This window comes from Camelus bactrianus, chromosome 13 (assembly GCF_048773025.1).
Source record: "Camelus bactrianus isolate YW-2024 breed Bactrian camel chromosome 13, ASM4877302v1, whole genome shotgun sequence".
In the NCBI taxonomy this organism is placed as follows: Eukaryota; Metazoa; Chordata; class Mammalia; order Artiodactyla; family Camelidae; genus Camelus; species Camelus bactrianus.
This window is the reverse complement of record NC_133551.1, coordinates 627,115-650,803: the sequence shown is the minus strand read 5'-3', so window position 1 is coordinate 650,803 and position 23,689 is coordinate 627,115. Positions and strand designations below refer to the sequence as shown.

The following is a 23,689-nucleotide window of genomic DNA, read 5'->3' as shown; positions in this document are numbered from 1 at the left end:
CATGCTAAGATATCTACTACATGCATTTTGCTTACAGTAACTGCCTAAAACTCACCAGCTATATAGAGTTAAACTCTGTATTAAAGGACTATTGAGTTACAGGGGAATTGGCCATATCAGGTAGCTAGTGACATAGTACCAGTTGTGAAAATTTAGATAAATGAGTTGACAAATGGATTCATTGAATATGTTAATATTTTGAATGAGAAGACAATTCACCAGGATAATATACCCACATGTATGTTGATCTGACAAAAACCACAGACTGACATCAAATGGATAAAAAAATACTGGGGAAAAAGTGAAAATGCCAACCACAATAACAAGGTGGGTGGGCTGGGTGGGAGAGCACATTTAAGGCATCTAAAAAAAAAAATTCCACATGGCTTTGGCTTATTAAAATATTTTACACTATCTTTTTTCTTTTTAAAGAAGATTTGAAAGCACCTAAAAATCAAGCAGATTGTTAAAAAAATCCCGCATGGCAAATTCAGTTTGTAAGCGTCATTCAGATATTTGTCAAGGAAAATAAAGAAGCCTCTGCCCATGAGATTGCACATGGTGGAAGAGGTCCTTCCAACCCTGTCTATCTTATGCTGGATGGCAGCCCAGAGGTTCGCTGTGCAGCAGATACAATCAAGGTGTTACTCTCTGGAAGGGAAGGGACTGTGGAATTTCCACTGGTTGGCGAGCAACCCAGCTTTAATTTTTCCAGATACTCTGCATGTACAGGCTTATGACACTGGAGAACTTTGATGGCATCCTTTATTTTGAACCACTCTGTCTTCCTTCCTGTATTAACAGAATCTTCCCAGTCTTCTAATATTTCAGTGACATTAAGGACATAGACATATACCCTGTGCTTTCTGTCTTGGTTCTCAAATATGCCCAGGAATCTGCCTGACTTTCCTTTGACTCCAGCCTCTTGGTAAGCCTCCCTCACGGCAGCACCGGCAGGCTCCTCCTGGGGCTCCAGTCCTCCTCCTGGGCCAGTCCACTGGTCCGGGACCGAAGCCTTCCCACCTGCAGCACCTCGTCCTCCTGCTCGCTCCGGAAGCACAGGGACGCCGCCCGCTTCTTGAAGCCCTCGCGGTCCTAGGTCCGCGGCCTAGGGGGGCTTGGACCTCATCGCAGAGGCGGGCTCTCGCTGCCGCGGCCCCTGCGGAGGCCGCCACCCCGCCGGGGCGCGGGGGCGAGGGCGAGTCGGGGCCCAGGGCGACGCGGCCGGCCAGTCCCGGAGCCGGCGGCCGCTCCGACGCGGGGCGGGGCGCGAGGGCTGGTCCCTGCAGCCCGGGCGCCTCGGAGGGAGCGCGGCCTCCGCCCGGGCGTCTGTGGCTTTCCCCGGAGCCCGCCGCCCGCTCGCCCCGGTTCCCACAGCTGCCGCCGCCTCCCAGGGCTGAGCGGGGCGCGAGGTGCGGGGAGTCGGCTGCAGGGGCTCCCGCCGGCCCGGCAGCAGTGCCGCGGCAGCGCGAGGCGTTTGGTGTCGGCTGCGGGCCGTCCCGTCAGGGCCCTCTGACGTGCTGCGTGTGCACAGGTGGCTGCGCGGTGCCCGTCAGTGCGCCGCCCGTGGCGGGGTCTGTGTTCGGGAACGGGTGTGTTTGTGGCTGCAGTTGCCGCAGTTCGTCCCTGCCCTCCAGACCTCCCCAGCCCCACTCTCGGCCTCGTGGTCCTGGCATGCCCGCTGCTTCGGCCCCGGATGCTTCCTCTGGGCTCCGCCCCCAGCACGTCCACGTCACGCCTGCTGCCTTAGTCCTGCAGAAATCCTGCGCTTTGGGTTTGTGCCACCTTCTGTAAGTTGAAAGCTTCTGGACCAAGTGCGACAGTGAGATGGAGTCAGAAGAGGAGTTGAGCAAAGTGATTTCTGTCCTGTACCTCTTTTTTTTTTCCTACCTTTTCAAGCTATTATTTCAAGATGCCTTTCTGAGGGCAAGGTTTAAAATTCACTCCCTTAGCTTTGCTGTTATTCTTCATTTCTAATAAATTGGGAACTACAAATACTCTACTTTTAAAAATGGTTGTATACGTTTACTCATTTGTTTTGGAATAAATTTGATGAAGATGAGTTTATGGGAAAGCAAAGTGTGACCAGGGGTTAGGAATTTAAGTGGAAAATTGAATCTTCCTGAAGCTTTCCACATTTCATTAGATGTTAAATTCTACAGTGAAGTTTCATATGATTATTAACTATAAGTATATTCCTAAATATCGTGGTTAAACTGTTATTAAATCATATATCATAAAGCCATTAATATTTTTACATAATACAGTTGTTTGATTATTGAATTTTTCTTGTGAGATATTAGTCAGCAACCTCAGTTTTTTCTTTTAGTGATTTTGTAACAAGAATAAAAATATATTTTAAATCTGTGTGACACAGTTTTATTAAAATGACTTGAGAGTGTATGAGCATTTTTCAGTTTATTTTCTTCTTTCACATTATATTTTTAATTTTGTGTCCTTCTACATTGTATTCTAAAATTTGGAACCGATTGATATGTGCTTTTCACTTCACTATCATGAGGGATGTTTTTTCAAATGAAACTGAAAAATTTAGTAATTCATCTTTTGTCAGTATTAAAAGCAGACCAGCTAGGCTCCTTTGTGCCGCAGTAAAAATAATACCAGAACATAAGAAAGGTTTCTGTATTACTTTATGTGCTCTGTGATAGCGTCTTTTCTGTGAACACTCTCAATTCCAAATAAGACCCTGACATTGAAAATTTACTTGTACATACACAGGGGTTATATTATGCTTCCTTGACCCTTGAAATGAGTATGGATGCAGACAGAAATCTTTGCGTTGTTCTCCCTAAGGTATTGCCATCAGAGAGTCAGCAAAAGTGGTTGACCAAGCCCAAAGGAGGGTGCTGAGGGGAGTTGATGACCTGGGCTTTTTCATAGGGCATGAAGCCATAGATAAACCCACGTATGCCACAAAGGTAAACTCCCCACTGGGATTTGCTTCTGTAAGTGTATCACCAAGAACAGAGAGTAGGATGAATCATGCAAAATGGTAGATTTCATAGCAATTGTACTTGTGAGCTGTGTATTTTATTCTTGTGTTGGAAAAGAGGTTTTGTTGTTGTTGGTTTTGAATGGGGTATTTTTCAAAATTGAAGTATAGTTGATTTACAGTGTTGTGTTAGTTGAACAAGGTATTTTTCATGTGGGGAATCAAGTGAATTTAAGAAACCCCAGAATGCAGGATTGACTCTGGGAATGCTGGGCTTCATGTGAGAGCAAGATCTGCTTCTGTGGAAAATTGCAGGTTGACTCACTGACCTGTCAGATGTAGAAGAGCTGTAGACTGATTAATTAAAAAGAAGCACTAAAATTGTTTAACTAGGTATTTGTTCTCAAAACCTCCAAACTCCAAATGGAATGGTATGGCGGATTAGCTGTACTTTTGCATCTATTACTCCACTGTTAAGATGATACTTAGTACTTAGAGATGTGAAGTAGAATATAAATGATAATATAACAATATTTCTGGTAAAGTGCCTGTTATTTCTTTACATAAATTAACATTCACCCAGTGCAAAGGACCTGTTTTCTCTAATAACTCAGTCTCTTCTGGGCCAGTGTTTTTAAAACTGTTGCTCTTACTGACATGGACTGAAGCTTGACATAGTTTGATTTCTCTTCCTTTAGTGGCCAATAAGACATGGAATAATTGAAGACTGAGATCTAATGGAGAGGTTCATGGAACAAGTTATTTTTAATTTTCCCTGAGCTGAACCTTAGGGCCATCACTTTTTGATGGTGAGTAAATGGGACTGAGAGAAGAGCCCTGTGGATTCTTGGTTGCTTAGATTTTAAACCCAGGATATTCTTCCCTGGGGAGTTTTTAATTCCCACTAAAGCTCTTTGTATGAGTTGGAGTGCTTTTTGGGCAAATAACAGAAGGCTCAACCAAAATGTCCAAAACCAAAGAGGACTTATTATCCCACAAAACAGGATGCCAGTGTCAGGCCACTCAGGACTGGTTACTTGAGCAGCTCAGAGATGGAGGTGAGAACCCAGCCTAATTCACTTGTTGGCCTCTTGTGCTGGTTCCCCTCAGGCCCCAGGGTGGCTGCCCGAGTTCCTGTACTGACTTTTGGTGTATTTACTTTCAGAGTTTTAGAATTAAGACTCTCATCCTCAGAAACCTTCCTAGCAGATTTGCCCTGTCTGTCCGTGTCCAGTGTGGGCCCTAGAGGGGAACAAAATTACTTTGGTACATTTTGATGAGTCAAGATTCTCTCCTGTTGCTGGTGAGGGGACCACATCTCATCACCTGGCCCCAAGAGGTAAGTACCTAAACCGGCCTCCAGCAGCAAGGAATGAGGAGGGAGGAATGGGTTTGGGTAGGAAACCACCTGTGTAGTTAGGTGTCCTCCTGAAATAACTGTTTGGCTCTGACCTTTGCTTCTTACAGCAGAGGGAGCTGAGTCAAGGTGCTGTTTTGCCAAGGTTAAATCTCACACTAACACTGAGCTGAGTTACAGGCCCTGATATTGTGGATGTAATTGATCTTGTTCAGATGAAATAAAACAATACAGAGAAATGAAGAGAAGTGTCTCTTGGTTGTGGAGCCTGTTTTCATTGTTTTATGTTCTTTTTAAGTTAAAATTAATTACATGTATAAAACACTTACTTTAAGGAGAGCAATTGCATGTAACATAAGCTGCACATTAAAACCTACATAATTTAGCTTTGCATTTTTTCCATGCTAGTGCATTGTCAAATGGTCCCTGATCCAATTATATAATTCTTCCTAATGTTAAATATGGAATATTCTTTAGAATTATCTGGCTTAAAATATGTTAAGTACAAGGCTGTTATGGTAGTTAGTGGAATCTATATATTTTGTGTCTATTAAATCAAGTCCTTGAAAGTGCTCTAAGCTTTTTCCTGGCTGTATCTTCACAACTAGGAATTGCCACGTCCAAGTACTGTGTTTTACAGGCCACTGTGTATTTTCTCTCCTGTGTATCTACGATGGTTTATTTAAAATACATGGAGCCAGGAAACTGACAGTATGTCTGAGTGGCTTTGTCTTTACAGCCAAAACAAATTACAGACTCCCACCTGCCATGCTTGGCATGTTCCCTTCTCTCATACGTCACATAACTACCTGTTGATAGGACTCCAGGCATGGGCCTGGGGCCCAGCTTCTTCTCCCTGCCTGCCCCATCCCGCTCTGCTCAGAGGGAGTCTGAGTCTTAGGCCCGTGGAGCAAATGCAATCACCAGGACACAGCCCACAGGAAATTTTTCCTACCAGGAATTTTTCTGCTCTAGCTGGCATATACACCGCAGTACAATAAAACCAATTGCTGGGAACGAACTGGAGGTGTTTGGTATGAATATGGAAAAGCTTAAGTCCTTTGCCAAAAATGAGTATCTGAAGAGAATTTTCAAAAATAATTGTTTATTACATTAAACATAAGAAAATATTGTGTTACATTTATTGTACTTTGAAGTTAGGAGGTGTGTTTGCTGCATGATGTGACAGAGGAAGTTATGAGAAGGGTGGTTTTATCTCAGGCTTATGTCCTTCCTCATCAGTTAATGGAATAATTGAAGGGGAGTGAAGCAGGTACAGGGATTTGTGGCCATGTCCAGAAATTCATTGAAGACATTTACTGAACCACTACATCAGCTAATGGCTTCTTGGTGTAAAAGAGTCTAAAAGTTTTAAATTAAAGTTCCCTCAGTAGCCTATGAAATTGTCCCTTCTGACTGCTATGACAGACATCTGCAAATCCATGGTGGGAATGAGCTCAGTAGGGCTCATGTTTTTCAAGAAGTTTCAGAGACTCAACTCACGTTGGTCACGTGGACTAAACAGATAGCAAATGGGAACCACACTCTTTTCTCTAATACTGAATTGCCCAGAGTTCAAGACAGAATCATATATTCTAAAGAACTGCAGTGCTCTTGAAGGGAAATTGAATTGTAACTGTAGAGGAGATTTGCAAACCTTTTTGTATATGAATCAGGGGAGGAAGAGCAAGCAGAAGTGCTGCCCAAGGATGCTGGGAACCAGGAGCTCTGCCATCCACCTGAGAGCAGGAAAGATGTGTGTCCCAGCTCAGGGATGGAGGGTCACCCTTCCTTCATCCTTTTGTTCCAATCAAGTCCTCAGTAGCCTGTGTGCTGCCCACCCACATTGGCAAGGGCAGGTCTCCTTACTCAGTCTGCTGCATGCTAAGCTCTTCCAGAGACACCCTCTCAGACACATCCCAGAAAGAATGGTTTACCAGCTCTCGGGGTACCCCTTAGCCCAGTCAAGCTGACACATAATAATCACCATGACATGTGGCTTGTCCTGGCTTACCGCAGTAACTCCCTTCCTGGTTCATGAGGGTGGCTCAGACCTGCTCTGTCCTGTACACTAGTACTGGCCGGTGTGGAGCTGGACATCCTTGGCGCTACTGAGTCTGTTACTGCTGGCCCGTGTTCTTCCCATTTTCAGTATATTGTCATCTCCATTGCTACTTGCCCTTCCTTGAGGATTTATGCTTTTAAAAATGTTTCTTTACTGCAGTTATGGAGAGGTTTGGGACTGGAGCAATATTAGTTGCATGTGTTCAGCTTGCTTTCTTTATCCAGAAATATGGATTGATTTTTATAGTACTGACTAATTATTCATTTTTGAATTAATGCTTGATGATATTTTACCATTATTATGAATACAATGCTTATGTAACTTGCATTCATGTGAAGTTTTAATCATATACTTCAGTATTTAAAAAATAAGAAAAACTTGATATCTCCAATTTAGATCTCGTTATATATAAATAATGGTTTTTGGAAAGTTTTATTTAAATTAGTCCTCTAAAGGAACAATTACTTGTGGTAAACATAGGAGAAATGGAGGATTGAGGAAAACATAGATTTATGATTATGGTTCTGAGAACCCAGAAGAATGTGTCTTTAATAATGCTGAATTTGAATCAGGAGCCAGGAGAACCTAATTTTATTGTAAACATTCTCTTAATGGAAGTGTATAGATTTTAATGTTAGTTCTTCACAGATGGTGAATTGTTTGGCAGCAAGTACTAAAGTGTAAAAATCAGTGATTTAAGCAAGTTAAAGGTTTTATTTTTCTTAAAGTCATTTGTAGCAGGGAGGGCAGTGCTGGTATGTCAGGTTTCTGGTGTCATTAGGGATCTGTGTGATCTAGTATATTTAGCATATGGCTTCCATTCTAAGATTGCCTTAGATCACAAGTTAGCTGCTGCAGCTCCAGTCATCACCTCCATATTCCAGGAAAGAAGGGGTTAAGAGCAGAAGTGGGCCTACTACATGAGTCTACCTCCAACCTTGTAAGGAGCTTTCCCAGAAGACACATCCAATAACTTTTGCTTCTTATTGGCCAGAACTTACTTAGCCATCCCTGTACACCAGGAAGTCTGGGAAATGCTGTTTTCTGGGCCTGTGATTGATCAGTGGTCTGTCATTAAGGCAGAAGGCAGAATAGATACTGGGTAGGGAAATTGCAGTGCCTGCCATAATGATGTGACTACAGGTATGAAGACAGTGGCAGATCAAGAATTCAGCTGTCTTCACAACTGTGGTTGGATATGGAAAGTGTTTTCCACGTTACAGAGCCAACAGGCTAGGGAAAAGCCACACCAGGATGTGCTGTGGCTTCTGCCCTGGGGTGAAGTCTTTCTTCTGTTAGCTTCTCCGCCTGTGGAGAAATAAACCAGGAAGTTGTATTGGGAGTTTCTGTGGCCTTCGCACACAGGCTGTAACTCAGGGTTTCACAATTCTTGTAATGAATTTTTTTTTTCTTATTATAGAACTATAAGTGCGATTTAGAAAATTTGGAAGATTCTTGTGGGGCTTTTCACACTCCTATCCCATTATCATAAATATTATCATTTAGTATAGCTATACTTAATCTTTTCACTCATGTTTTTATATGATTTTGCATTCAATATTGTTTCCTCCATCCCTCTCCCCCATTTTCTTGCACGGTTTTCATAATCCTCGCTTTAATGGTCATGCAATCATGTATCCAGTGGTTGTTTCCTGTCTGTTTAGCAGCCCCACTATTTTTAGATGTTTACTTTTGTTTCCAGTTTCTTGGTTTTGTAAGACATAACATAAATTAATATTTGCACATTTTTTTCTATATTTAGAGCATTTTTATATTAAGAATATAAAAATTATATATATATATATAATTTGGAGGTCCAGATGTGTTAATAATTTTGAATCTCTGGTATACCATTTCACACTGAAATCTTCAATGTACAAGAAGCCACATTATTTGAACTCTTAGGATTGATTAATATCATTTTTGATTATTTGACTTTTTAATTTGCAGTTTGAATACCTTTGATCTTAAACAGTTTTTCATGTATTTATTAGTTGTATTTTCTCCTTTGTGAATTGCCTATTCATGTCCTGGGTTTTGTACATATCAGTGTTTTATTGCTTTTATTGTTGCTATGATTTCTTTGAACTTTATTCTACTTAAATTTTTCTTTTGTGATAAAATGCACATACCATAAAATTTATCATTTTAACCATTTCTGAATGTACAGTTTGGTGAGTTGCGTACATTGACATTGTTGTGCAACCATCACCACCATCCATCTCAGGAACTTCTTCATCTTCCAAACTGAAACTCTGTCCACATTAAAGAATAACTCTCTTTCCCCCTCTCCCAGCCCTAGCCCCCACCATCCCCCCTATGTCTCTATGACTGTAACTATTCTGGGTCCTCATATAAGTGGAATCATCCAGTATTAGTCCTTTCATGACTGGCTTATTTCACTTGGTATAAGGTCTTCAGGGTTCAGCCACATTGTAGCATGTGTCAGAATTTCCTTCCTTTTTTAGGGCTGAATAATATTCTGTTGTATGTATGGCCACAATCTGTTTATGGTGTGAAATCTTTCATATAACAGATAAGAATTTTTTGTCATAAGCAGATACTTTTTCTCACTTGATTTTTTGTAGGTTATGTTTTTGAACATCTATAATTGTAAATTTTTATGTATGTAAACCTACTTTCCTTTGATGTTTATATATATTTTTCATTCATCTGGGATTTATTTGGAACATCACTTGACACTGAAATTAAACCCAGGAAGAATCCAGAGCCAGGGTTAATCTACTACTTGTTGGAATGCCTTCTATAGGCTCACATTTTTTTTTAAACCAGGCAGGAAGGAAACATTGCATGACTATGCTCCCACTTTGCATACCTTTCTAGCCTTCCTCTCTTCATCCTATTCCCCCCTCTAATCAGTTTAAATGTTATGTTTATAAAATTACCTTATTAAGGTGCTTGGATTCCTCCTCAAGGTAAGAGAAGACTCTAGGTCTCTGGAGTTAATACATTCAATTTCTTCTGGCCTGAGATATATTCTTGATATTACAGTTGATTGTTGATATATTCAGCACTTGCTAAAGGCCCAGCCCTCTCCCCACCAAGCATTTGCATGAATTATCTCACTTATTTAATCCCACAGACAATTGTGGGGTAGGTAGTTATTAGGCCTGTTTTTCAGGTTGATAGGAGGTGCCATAAGGAGATATATTGTAACCTAAATATTGGAATCCACAGCTATTCTTCATGTGCTTTAAATGAAAGAAAACTAAAAAAAAAAATCTGATATAGTAATCACTAACACAGTGCTAAATGTGTACTGGGAACATTAAGGTATTAACTAATTTGATCTCAGCCGCTTGAGGTAGGCACATTAAAATAAGTAATGTGTTGTTGAATAACGTTTAGATCATTTACTTACAATCTGCTTTTGATGACTTTATTATTTCTTGTCTATGTCTTAAGATTGCTTTCTCTCTCCCATTCAGGGAGTGTATTGATTCTAATCAGAGTAATTAAAACTTACTTGGGGCATGATGTTTGAGCTTTGTATCAGACAGGAGTATAAACTAAAGCCCCCAGCTAGTTGATAGCCAGATTTGATTATTTGCTTGAAGAGTTAGCATACACACAGCACAGAATTCAAAAGGTGCAGTACGATTTCCAGTGCAAGAGTGTCTCTTTCCCACTTCTGTGTTGCCTTCCAGATCCCCTTCCTGGAGGAAACCAACTTTACTGGTGCTTAACCAGCAATAATTATGTGCAGGCACATGGATTATACATAAACTTGATTCATAAAATGGTAACAAAATTGACATACTATGGTACATTTTGATTTTTACTTTAAAAATTTTAGAAATTATAATTTGAAATATATGAAATTTACCCACTTAACACAGTTTTAAATGTATCATTTGGTAACATTACCTACATTGATATTGTGATGTAACAGAACTCTAGAACTTTTCCATCTTGCAAGATCAAAACTTTGTGCCCATAAACAGCTCCTCATTTCTCTCCTCATACACCTTGCTTTTTAAAAAAAATGTTGTAGATACAGAAGTATATTTAAGAATGTGTATGTATGGAGAGGCCTCTTTTCATGTAGCAAATTTATAGTAGATATTTTTTCATATCTGCAGACACACTGCCCATCCTTTTTAATTGCTTCAAAGTGTTACATTTTATGGATGTGACCTAATCTGTGTAATCAGTTCCTTGTTATGTGCAGTTATGTTTTTTTCTGATATTGGAAGCTGTGACAACTGTGCACCTCTCTGAGGCACCTTGTTTTAGATGTCCCTTGGCTTGACAATGGAATTTGATTTTGTCTCATAGTCTTTGTTCAGAGACTTTCTCTTCAGTAGGTGAGTTTCTCACTGGTACATGCTGATGATTTTAGTGATAATAATGCACTTTCACTGAGTACATTCCCCATGCCAGGTGCTGCCATGAGCACTTTGTTTAGACTCCTGTGAAGTCAGTGCTAATTATGCATGGAGAGAGGAAATCACTTTCCAAACTTGGTAAAATCGAAGGTGGGGTGTAGCTGGGCTGATTGGAGTTGGAGCTCTCCCGTTGCCCGTGCTGAAATGGCCTGGGCTGTGTGGCAGGTGTGTGTGGTCACAGCTGCTTTTCTGGTGCTGTGCTTTCTGGTTTTAGTGTGTTTTATTTATGTATGGATATTTTAAAACTCAGGCTTGGCTTTCTCTTTGATTTCTATTGGGTGCATATTCGTTCTGATAATTGGTAAAACATATTTTAACATAACTGTACTTTTGTATAAGATATTTACCTGTATTTGTTTAGGGATGATTACTTCCTACTGTGCTTAGTGACCACGTTGGTACATGGCCACATTTCTTACCTCCTCCTCCTTTCTTCTATCACCTGCTTTTGATTGTTTATGTTAGTGTACTTACTCTGATATTTATGTTTGTGACTTTATGTTTACTGGTGTCTCTGCTGCTCTACCAAGAAAACAATATCTTTTGATTCCATGACACAAGGGCATCAGTGTCTTTATATTTTCCTCCTTTCCATCTGTGCCTGTCAACTTGATACTACTCCTGTTGTTTTAATTTATAATATTTACATTCTGTTCTATAGCTATAGATTCTCCCAGAAAAGAAAAGCATTTATCCCTACATCTTAAATGGACTACTTGCTCACTGTAAGTCTTTGGCTGTACTTTATGCATTCTTATTATTTGGCTAAAGCTTATTGTCTGATGGTTAATTCATGAAGGGTTCATAGAAACCAAATTCTCTCAAGTTGTTCTATGTTTAAAGATATTTTGTTTTTGCAACAGACTTGATTGGCAGTGTGGCCAGATATAGAATTCTGGGGTCATATTTTCCTGCCAGAAAAGTCTGTAAATGTGGCCCTGTGTGTCCCAGTGTCCTGCATGCAGCTGTGCCAATGGCCAAGACAGGCTGCCCTTTTCCTGCTTTAAGAGTATGTTGCTCTGCTCAATAAGCCTAACAAAACACCATAGGCTGAGTGGCTTCAACAACAGACAGTTGTTTTCTCACAGCTCTGGGGGCTTTAGGTCTGAGATCAAGGTGCCATCATGGTTGGTTTATGATCAGATCTCTCTTCCTGGCTTGCAGATGGCCTCCTTGTCACCAGGTCCTTGTGTGGCTCTTCCTCTGTGTGTGAGTGAGAGAGAGCTCCCTGATCCCTCTGCCTTATCCTGCAGAGATGTTAGTGCTGTCCTGTGACCTCACTGATCCTGGATTACCCCTCTAGGGGCTTCATCTCCAAACACAGTCACCTGAGGGTTGCAGCTTCAGCATAAGAGTTTTGGGACACACAGCTCAGTATATAACAAAGGGTAATGTGGATTTTTATTTATTTATTTTTTTTGCCAAAAGGTGTAGATTTTTTTTTCCTTTCTTTGTTTTTTTTTTCTCCTTTTCTCTCTCTTTTTTTCCCTAGCTTAAATATGTGATGTAAATCCATATTTATTAACATGGAAAAATGTTCAACATATTGCTGAATGACAAAAAGCAGTTTTATTTATTTTTATCTTTCTGTAATCCTGTTAATTTCCTCCTATTAGATAATAGTTTTTATTTTAAATAGACATTTTAAAAAACTCGGATATCTATGTCATGATATTCATCTGCTTTATTTTTATATTTTTCTGGGTACATGTTTTTTATCTGCCATTTGTTTTTTCCTATTTTCTCTCTCCACTCTCTTTTTCTATGAGTGTTTTTATTTGATGTTTGGCTAGTCTTTTTGTGTTCTTTCCTCATCTTTGAGTGAGGGGAGCTCTTTCTGAACTGGCTGTGTGTCTGGTTTAGGCTGGGTGGTGGGCAGTGTCTGGCTGAAGCAGCTTCTGTCCCAGGCTTGTCTTTCTCACAGCAGATGGTGGAGGTGTAACTTCTCACCTTGCTGCCTGTGCTCTGAGGGGAGGGGCCTGGGGAGCGAGGCTCCTGCAGCTGTGCTGCTCAGACTGCTCTGACTCCAAGAAAGGGCTCTCTGCTTTTGCTCTTCTCTGGAGAACTGGATATTGCCTGGTATCTGAAGTCACTGGTGTTCTCTTTCCATGTCCTCACTCATCTGGTCTCAGTGGGGCTGTTATTGCCCTTGGCAGCTCAGTGCATGTCTCTTCAGATTCACGGTGTTTGGGTGTTCTGTTATCCGAGGTGGAGTTTCCTTTTCTGTAGCTTGTTCTTGTTTTGGGGTGGATTAGTAAGAGCAGAAGTGTTTAGAGAGGCTTTACTCTCTCAAAGATTTTAAACCTCACAGCCAAAATATGTTTAATCAATCACTCTGTGTGTACTCTGTCTGCCAAATTAAGGAGTTGTACAGCATCTTAATGAACATGCTTTTAGATTAACATTTTGCTGTTCTGATGTAATTACATGAAATTTGGGTGAACACTAAATATAGTGAATATTTCCTTACAGACAGAACCTCCTCTGAATACACCAGAAAATAAAGAATATCTTGCAGAAATTATGTTCAAATTATTTAATGTACCGGGACTCTACATTGCAGTTCAGGTAAGGACAAGTGACTTTCATGATTCCCAAGTGACCTTAGTTGTCTAATGTGGAAGAAATGGTGATTCTAGAGGCCTCTGTAAGATTGTGTGATGTGGTTTCCTTTCCCATGCACTCAAGTGCACATGAACTCATCCCATTCAGGTCTGAGCTCAAACACTGTACAGAGCAATTTCTGTGATTTATGTTTTTACTGCTGGTGTAGAGTTTGTCCAGCTTTTGTCTGTTTACATTCATTAAAATCTAAGGTATCCTCAGGAAGACAAGATCAAGATGTAGGTGTGGTTCTTTGGCTATTTTTACTTGTGATCATAAAAAAGAAAATATACTATAGAATCTGTTAAAACAAAACAAAATGAAACAAAATAAATGTCTTTCAAGGGTTTCCCTTTGTGGATCTGAGCTCCTGTGGTTCCATGAGTTTACAGAACTTCCCCTGGAGCTGCTTGTTCTTCGTGGGGGGGTTTGTTGTTTTTAGGTGTAATGTATCTGCCTCTATATAAGGGAATTGACTGAAATTTGGGGGAATAAATGATAAAATTGTTTTCCAAAATGCTTCCTGCATATTCTATTCCCTTACTTGTAGGAAAAAAGAGGAGGAGTTGCATAGATGTTTAACTTGGAAGATTCCACATGCTGTGTCCTCTGTGTGGTGATTCTCAGTAGACAGTGATGTCTTAAAGGCTCTGAAAATGCCTACATTAGGAAACTCTGTTTATTCCACCACTTCCAAATTTAACCAGAAATATTCCCCCACCCCTAAGCTGTTTCTGTTCCATGGAGTAGGAGACACTTCAGGAAACACTGGCCCAGTGGTTCTCAAAGTGATCTATGCAGCAAGGTCTCCTCAAAAGTGTTTTTTTCAAAATACACATTCTCAGAATTTATATCAGACCACGGGTTTCCAGCCTCAAAATTTTGGATCGGGCAGTCCTCAGGGGAGGGGAGGGTACTGAGCTGTGTGTTGGATGTCTAGCAGCATCTCTGGTCTTGACCCACCAGGGGAAGCACCACCACCAGCCTCCCCTCCATCAAGTGTGACAGCGAGAAATGGCACCAGGTATTGCCAGGTGCTCCTTGGGGGCAAAATTGCCCCTGGTTGAGAACCACTATCCTGGTTCTGCCAGATGAGAATTTCTGGGTGCCAGGCCCAGTATTTTGTCTTTCTAAAGTCCCCACAAGTAGTCTTATTGCAATCCATCTGTGGACCCACACTGGGAACCAGTGGATTAGAAATTAAAACCTCCTGATTCCACAATAAAATTCCTTTCTCTCTGGCTTTTCTTTGCAAAGCTTTGATTTATCTTACTGAGAAGTTGACTCCTCCAGATTAAGTGCACAGAATTTACATGTTAGTTGTCCACTTTGGAATTTGGATTTGGGAGGAAGATGGAAGGTAGGGAAAGGGAAAGGTCATTCAGTCTCAGTAAGAAAGAAAGGGCTTATTGCTCCAACCTGAAGATAGGCTTGTGGAACACTTGAGAAAGTCCCCATGCTGATGGTCTCTGTTGTATTTGTGAAGGCAGTGCTGGCCTTAGCTGTGTAGTGGACATCATGACAAGTTGGTGAACACACATTAACAGGAATCATCATTGACAGCAGGGATGGGGTCACTCACACTATCCCAATGGTCAGCAGGGCACCGAGTTCTGCTCTGTCTGTGGGCCTAACCTGATTTGAGGTGAAGGAAGCAGTGAAAGGAAAAACCCTTCTGTTAATTAAAGCACCACTTTTGAAGACATACCTGTACTTAGCAAAGGTAACAAGAGCCTTTAAACACAGTTGTGTGAGAAAGTGGAAGATGCCTAGTGTCTGTGGCACTGGCAGTTGGAAATTTGCAGTAGCAGATTTGTGCAGTCTGGTGTCAGCAGTCGTCTGATGTCCCGGGGCTCTGCTTGGCCCCGGTGTCACTTTGCCAGAGGGCTTTCCTGACTTTCATTCTGAACTGTAATCTGGATATCAGTGGGTGCGGCACATGAACATTTGGAGGATGATTTTGTGTTCTGTGACAATCCTCTGGAGAGGATTTGTTTCTTGCTTTTTAAAAATTTTTTAAGAGCCAAGAAGGAGAGATTGTTCACCTTGACTTGTAGGATGCTCTGCAATGTCACTTTTTGGTTTTAATTTTCAAAATATAACAGAAGTGGTTTCTAATTCAGGCTTCAAGAGACTATATATATAAATATATATATATATATATTTATATATATATATATATACATTTGGTACAATGGACTAGTTAAATGAATTATTTAAAGTTTTTTTTTTTAATAAATTGAAGCTATCTGGAGGGGGTTACATTGGGAATTCAGACCTGCCTTTCCTTCTCCACGTCCCTTCTTGGAGGCAACCCATGATACTAATGTTTGTTATTTTGTGTATTACAAGTATCTTTTGTGCAAATATAGGTTTGTGTGTTTATGTGCTAAGCTCCTTTTAAAAATGCAATAAATGAATCACTATGCTATACACTGGAAACTAACAGAATTTTGTAAATCAACTAAGACAAATTTAAAAAATGCAAACTAGTTTTTTTTAAAAAAACAATTCATTTATTTCATTTAAAAATAGTCACTGTTTTATTTCAGGACATTGCAGAGATGATGTACTAATATGCTGGTGCTTTAATACCTCAAAGATCAGAAATCACTGCAGGGGGAGGCTGATGTGTCTACAGTCAGGAGGAAAAAGCCAAATCTTTCCCCTCTGTCATTGCACCCTGCCAGTGTCCCCTTTGCCCGGGGGTGAGGAGAGGCAGGAGGCCTGCAGAGCATGCTCTGTGCTCGCAGCCCCTTCATCCAGTCTCGGAACACTGCCCCCTCCTGGGTGTGAGGTGTTTAGGTGCCACTTGCTGTGTGGTCCTGCCTGGCTCCTCTCTGAGGTCACGTCCTCAGAGGTCAGTGCAGGCCAAGGTCAGGGCCTGTGCCTGTGGGTCTGCTTCCTGGCCTCCCCTGTGCATCTGAAACAAGTTTCACACTACGTGCAGGCCCACAGAGAAAGTTGTTGTTCAAATTTTTCTCTGTTTCTTAATGCAGTTTTTTCCCCCTATTTATAAAAATTACATTTACTGTACAAAATTTAGGTAAAATGGAGAAATGTAAAGAAGAAAATAGAATGACCCACAAACCTGCCCAGAGGACTGTGCCACACTTTTTTGGTATAGTCTACTGAGCTCTTTTTCTTAGACAAACAACACACATTTTAAGCACAGTTGGGATACCATCCATCTGATTTCATGTGCTAATTGTACAATGTGCTCCTGAGGTTGTATTTTGCATATTGACTTATCCCTGATGTATCTTTATGGTTAAATACTCTGTGGAAAGATATTTAGTAACTACCTGACAGCCCATCATGTGGGTGTAGCACAACTCACTTACTTGTTTTCCTACCATTGGCTGTGGTTTGTTTTAATATATTTAATCTGTGATGAAGCTGATACTCAACATGGGTTGAATTAATTTTAGAAAATGTTATATGTAATGTATTGAGTATAGAAATTGTGAATAGTTTCTGTTTGTGAGAGCTACTGTTCTTATGATTTTTTTATTTTAATAATGTGTACATATCTTTTATCTTGATCTTAAATATTTTACAATTGGCTTGGGCTCCTGAGAAAGGCTACACACTCTCTCACTTCTAGAAGTTGGGCACCTCAGAAGACATAAGAGGAATTCAGTCACCTGTTCTTGCAACTTCAGTGGTAACTGTTTTGTACATAGTGGAACTGATCCATCTGTCAGATGGATGAGGATTTGCTCCAGCCTTCTGTCTCCATGAGTGTGTGACAAGCAGCCAGTGACATCAGGGAGCTCAGAGTGCCTCCTCTACCTGGTGCAGGTGGGGACATTGTCCACTCTGCACAGCTACTCCCACCAGCATGAGCTGGACCTTCCCAGCCTGTGGCCTGCATGTTGAGTGGCACCCCAGGGGGCTGGTGAGGACCTGGGACCACATAGCAGCTCCTGGCCCTCTCCTGCTGGTGATGGCTGACAGCCTGGTCACTGGTCCGGGAGGGCAGCTGGGTGAGTGGATCCAAACTCCCCCCAGCATGGATCTCACATAGCATAGGGTTGAGGGGTACCTGCCAGACTGTTCCTTCCTACCAAGTGCAGCTCTTACTAGAGTGAGCAGATCGGTTATTGAGTCTTTAATGCATGCCTAAACCATGCTGTGTACTTGACCCGCTGTCTGTCACTGGGTCTCTTCTGTGCACCCACTCACCGCATATGATGGGTGAAGGTGCCAAGGCTGAAACATATGTGTTAACAGATGTTGCCATGGTTACTCTGCCCACAGATGTGGAACCAGGATCTGAGTCCAGGTTGTCACACTCTAAGTCCTGCATGCTAACCAGGTGGTTGACTTTTAAGTGCAAGCCAATTTGTAGTTGGTTTAAAAATTAATAGTTAAACAGCAAAAAAAAAGTGACAATGAATATATATATGTTCATGTATAACTGAAAAATTGTGCTCTACACTGGAATTTGACAAAACATTTTAAAATGCCTATAACTCAATAAAAATGTTTATAAAATTAATAGTTAAAACTTTTTCCTTTTTGTTAGAGGAACAATAAAATGACCCATTGTTCGGACAGACAGCAGCATTTTGGAAATTAACTGCCTTCTGTGGTTTTCTCTTCACATTCCTAATGGAAAGGCCACTTTGCTTACAGAGCATCTCAGGTTCTCCTAATGGAATTGCATGCATGGTCATTTTATTCCCCCTCCCCCAGTCCTGAGCTTTGCACAGAGTGGAGATTCAGTAAATGCTTGCATTGCCAGGGCAGGTGGGGGCAGGAGTCTAACTTACAGTCCAGGGAGGGCTTTCCTCCTGGAGTTACTCACATGGTGTTTTGCCTCTCTGTCTCCCCAGATGGAAGGTTAGGTAATTGGAAGCTGCATCAAACACATCCCTATTGCAGATAGAGATATGTATTTCATTCAACAGCTGCCAAGGGAGAGGGAGGTGGGAATCCCTCCTGAGCAACCACTGGAGACCACAAAGGCCATTAAAGTAAAAACAGATGGGAAATGGGCCAGTTTGGTGGTGAGAGAGAAATAGTGTTTGCACACTTCCCCTTGTGGCCACCACCCCTGCTCCCACTGTGCCTTCCCTCCCCTCCCCATGAATGTGGGTCTCCATCTGTTTACCACTTGAATTAAGGGGCTGAAAACTTAGCCTCTTCTCTGAACATGGATGCTTGTGGAGTTCTCCAGCTGTAAATGAGAGCAGCTTGATAACTGGTATTGAGCATCCTGCCTAGTACGATGTCATTTAATTGGAGCCTGATTAGACAGAACCTTCAATTAGCCAATGTGTCTTGCACCTCTCCCTCCAGGCTTCATTTCCCGAGTAAGGAGCAGACAGCAGCAGCAGTGACTGTGAGGAATCCTGTGCAGTCAGCCAGAATTCAAACTCATTTCCAGCTCTTGCTGTGTGTGGTTCTGTACCCTGAGAATTACCATTCAGAGTGATGCTGTTCTAGGGTGAATCATTGAACAGAGTCCACCTGTGTTTTCTAGACTCTGTTACCATGCTGGAGGAGTTACAGGAAGCTCTAAAATTAAATCAGTAAGATTCGGAGGAAAATGGCTCATTGGTCCTTATTTAAAATGCCCACTTGACTGATCCATCGGTTTGGTCTTTGTGTCACTCTGTAGGTAGCAGTTGACAGACCCCTTTCAAAGCAATTTTCTCTTCAGGTTGCAAAATCAGGACAAATTACTGTTTTGTTTTTGTTTTGTTTTAGTCAAAATGAAGAGATTCTTAGTAATACAAGGATAATTATTATATAAAGAGCAAAGATTTTGTTTTTGGAGAAAAATTTAAGCATGGAAGTGACATGTGACCTTGAACACACAGTTTCTGAGCTGCAGGGGAGTTTAAGGGAGGTTAGCCTCCTCCCTTCCCTCCCACTTTTGCACCCAGTAACAAGCTGGTTGAAGGAAAGTTAGTGCCTGGGGGAGTCCCACATTTTGCATGACACTCTTGGTGGACGGAGAGGTATTTTTAGGACAGGGTGCACAGGTGCGAGTCAGAGCCCGTGTGAGTAGGGTGGCTGGGTGCCCGGGTGTGCCCAGGACTAGAGTTTCCAGGGATGGGTCACTTCACAGCTTGGGTGTGTGGTCCTGGGCAGCCCATGGGAGTCAATCCTTTCCCCCTGGAGGAAGGTTTACAGAAGTAGCATGACTTTCTTTTTATGTTAAAATATTTCCTAGAACTTCCCCTAGTCCTTTCCTTGTGTTTCTTCAAGGAAATAAATTTGGATAGTTGACCCAAGTTCCCTCACCTCCCCATTCCTGTTACCAATATGTCTCACAGCCTCTGGCTCCTGACTGTCGGGGTGGCCATGCAGGTGAGAAGGGCCCTGAGTATGCTGACTGTGACAGAGGCTGCTCTCCTAGTCCTCGTGGTGGGCTTTACCTTCCTCACTGGCTCTCTGGGGTCCATCTCTGACCCTGAACCAGGTTTGGCCCATTTGGGCAGTGACAATCTATCACTCAGCCATGAAGGTAGGCAGTGGAAGAGCTCCTTGTGTTCCCTGCAGGTCAGCCACCCCATCCCTGCTGTCAGTTAGTTCTTGCCCCACTTCCCTCTGTGGGAGTGGGTCAGAGTTACCCTGTGTCTTGTTGCCCCTGTGGGCAGGAGTGGGCCTGTGGATGCGTGGATTCTGTTGGTGGGGACAGTGGTGGTCCAGGACTTGGGGCTGACACACTGCACACCATCAACACTGTGGAGGCACTTCCTGCCTTCAGTTAAGCCTCTGAGTTGCTGCGAGACATTGACCTGGTATCTTAGGACAACTTACTGTTTCTGCCCTCAGCCTGGTAGATTTGAAGTTGTATGGGGTGACCCACTCACTCAGTTATCAGTGAGAACAGGGGTGTGTAGCAAGTCTGGCCCATCAGTCTTACAGTTGTGCAGAGTATACCAAGGATGGTATTAGGTTTCATTTCAGGGATTCTAAGAAATTTTGAACTTAGTATCATGAAAATGCCTTCAGAGGTCCTCCTGAGCACCAGCTTTGGGCCTGACAAAGTGCAGGCATTGAACAAAGCCCACCTGGCCCACAGGAAGCTGACTTTCAGAATCCGGTACCCAGGGGCCAACTGCTGTTCTTGTGAGGCTAGCTCTAAGGACAGATGATCAACCCAGAGACCCCCAGTCAGGCATCACCAGCTGAGGAAACACTTTGCACAGCACAGGCTGGGGCTGGCACTGAGCGGGTTCTCATGCCCCAATGTGTGGCAGCTCCATCCTGTCAAAGTCGGGCTTTCCTTTGGTTCATGGTCCCAGCACCTTATAAAGTGCTCTGCCATTTACTTATTTATCACTGTCACTTGTTACTCTGACTCTCAGCCAGTGTATGGGCCAGTGGGCAGGGGTCTGTGTGTGTTTTATTCACTTGTGCATCCCACGTGCCTAGGCACTCACTAACTCTCTGTCATGGAGCCACTGAGTGTGCTGTGTCAGACCGCAGAGCAGGTTAACCACCTGCCAATCGGATGTGGTGACCACAGGGCCAGATCTGCTGCCTTCAGATCTGGGTTGGGCTGCGATGCGGGTCTGCTTGTCCCAGTAGGTGGCAGCGAGTGCCTGGGCAGGTGCCACGTGGGGGCATACAAGGAGTAAGAAGAGAGGAGATGGAGACTAGGGACTTGATAGGCACCGTCAGACATCATCTCAGATAGTAGGCAGCAACATGTGACACAGTGAGGCTGGGACTAATAGCAGAGCTGGAAAGAAAGCAGAGTACGTGGCCAGAGCATAGCTGTTAGACATCACTGAGCCCAGTAAATGTCCCTTGGAGCTGTGGCATTGGGCAGGACTGATGTCGGGGGTTTGTGGTGCTGGAGTTACTGGGTATTTGCCGGAGGGCAGACTGGGTGGCCGCTAATGCCTGGTGACATCTCTGTGTGTGTGTCTGCAGGAGAAGTACTGTCACATTTGCCCCAATATAGTCAAGAAGTTTGCCAAGTATGACGTGGATCAGCGGAAGTGGATCAAACAGCAAACAGGGAACAATGCCATAAGCCAGAAGAAATTCATTATCGATGTTGGCTAGGAAAGTTTCCCAGGCCCTGAAATTTTCTTTCACCCAGAGGTAAGACGTTTGCTTTCTGAGTGTGCAGAGAATGACGTGTGTGGAGCAATGCTGTCACCTCGTGTGTGCAAGAGTGGCTCCCCGTTGGGCTCCCAAGTGAGGTGGCCACCTTTCAGGGAGAACCTTGGGAGTGTAGGCTGCAGCTTCAGTGGCTGCTCTGGCTCCTGCATGGTCCACGCACTTGACTGTGTGTTTCATCATGCTCCTCTTTGGGTCTGGCTATCTGTTAAACAGTTAATGGTTGGTTAAACCAATAGTGGTTAGGAAGAAGCTTTAAGAGCAATAGAAGAGAATGGATTTGAAATTCATCTCCTACTGATATGAAAACTAGTAAATCTCGAGGATTGATTGGAATTTGCCTCTGTATAAGAGTACGATAGCGTACATATAACCTTCCCATCACACATGACGATCCATCCCCAGTCCAACATTTAACCCAGTACAGCTGGTCCTGCTGTGTTCCCTGCTGCAAGTTAGATAAAGCTTCTGTCTGAGGACAGCCTTGGAAAGAAGAATTAAAGATATCATCAGTTTAGCAAGTAGTCACAAAGAATTATTACTGCTTTTGTAAAAGCAGTAACTAAGAGGCAATATTTTAAGGTTTAAGTAAAATGGACTTTATTTGTATTTTGGTATATTTTTCTGCCTCATTCAGTTTACATTTAATAGGTAAATACAAACCACTGCCTGTTCTTCGATGTGTATGACTGTTCAGGGAAATGGCACACAATGTATGTCTGACAGTACCTGATATCACGGCACTCATTCGCTCGTGTTAGTCTTCAGTTAAAATAGACATAAACCAGCAAAGTCCAGTGAACAGCTGCATGGCGCCTTCTTCTTCCCTCGAGCACATTGACACTTTTCATGATTTTTAAAGCATTTTTAAGAATTTTGTAATTGAATTACTTATACTTTAGCTTATTTCACTTATGGAATTGAATGTAAGACTTTTTAGTTAATAACATGGTTATTACCATATTGATTGTTTCACCTAGAAGCCACCACCATCCCCCATTCCCAGTCTTCTAGCTCAGATTTACAGTGTGAGTCACTGACTAGGTTTTTTCTTATATCCTGGCTAACTTTTTCATGACATTAGTGTCTATACATCACATGCTCATTATCTACAATATTTTTCATTACATGCCACATACACTGAGCACTTGCTTTTTACAATCTCATATAAAGTTTGAGTCACTGTGTATCCTAACGCAGGGCTGGTCTGTCTTTGTTACTGTTTGATTTCTTTTCCCTCTCTAAACCCACACATTTCATCTCTTGAAGGGACATGTCACCATCACTCCATGCACAGAGTCACTTGGATTAATTTGACACATTCATTCCAATGTGATGGTTTAAAAGGCATAGTGAATTCTGTATTTGTTAAAGTTACATTTTAAAAAAGTTGTTGAGAGAAATGTGTATTGTTTCTTTTATATCTGTACAAAATTCTGTTCACCAACCTGGATTTTATGCAATCCATCTCAGATGTTGTTGACAAAGTAACACAGAACTGTCCCATTGATGTCCACCATCTGCTATATAAGGTATAAGCTGCTTGGGTAACATGCTTGGATTTCATTCTGAAATTAAAGGCCCAGCATTCTGAGAATAATAGACCCTTACCATCAGTCTGCAGATAGTCCTATTTGACTTCTGTTTTATAGGATTTGTTAAGGGCCTGATTCCTGGTAAAATATTTTTCTTGGAGTGAGGGTGACTTAAATGCTTGGCAATATAACTCAGTTAGCCAGAAGTATTTGATTTAAATATTCTAGTATCTCTTATTCTTATCTGCCCAGCTGTATTTTTAAATTGGACAATTTTAACCCTCCATGTTGACTGAAAGATCAAGGGGGTCCTTCCCCTCTTGCTTTCTGTGAGTTTGCTGGTCTTGCTTCATGAGTATTTAGATTAGTGCCAGATGTGTTATTGTCAGAGAGAAGGAGGAATCTGAAATGAACAATCAGAAAATGTTCATGTAATATTTCTCCAAAATTCTTTGAGTGCAGGGAATTTTGAAACTTGAAAGGAGAAAAAGGCAGTTCATGTAACTGTAGGATGAAGGAAGTGTTGCTGAAAGCCAGAGGGGAGGGGCAGAAAGTGGCAGTCAGCTGGCCCTGCTTCCCTGCCTGCTCACCTCTGTCTGCACATCCTGCTCTTCCCCCAAGACCACGTCTCCCCTTCACAGATGCAGGGGCCTGCACCTTAGGGGGGAGAGGACC

General features: G+C 42.2%; 2 pseudogenes; one reads left to right on the top strand and one right to left on the bottom strand.

Moving 5' to 3' along the window:
- Nucleotides 1–335: 335 nt before the first annotated feature.
- Nucleotides 336–1,676, bottom strand: LOC141579686 (diphosphoinositol polyphosphate phosphohydrolase 2 pseudogene; annotated as a pseudogene).
- Nucleotides 1,675–23,017, top strand: LOC141579685 (actin-related protein 3B-like; annotated as a pseudogene).
- The last annotated feature ends 672 nt before the right edge of the window (nt 23,018–23,689 follow it).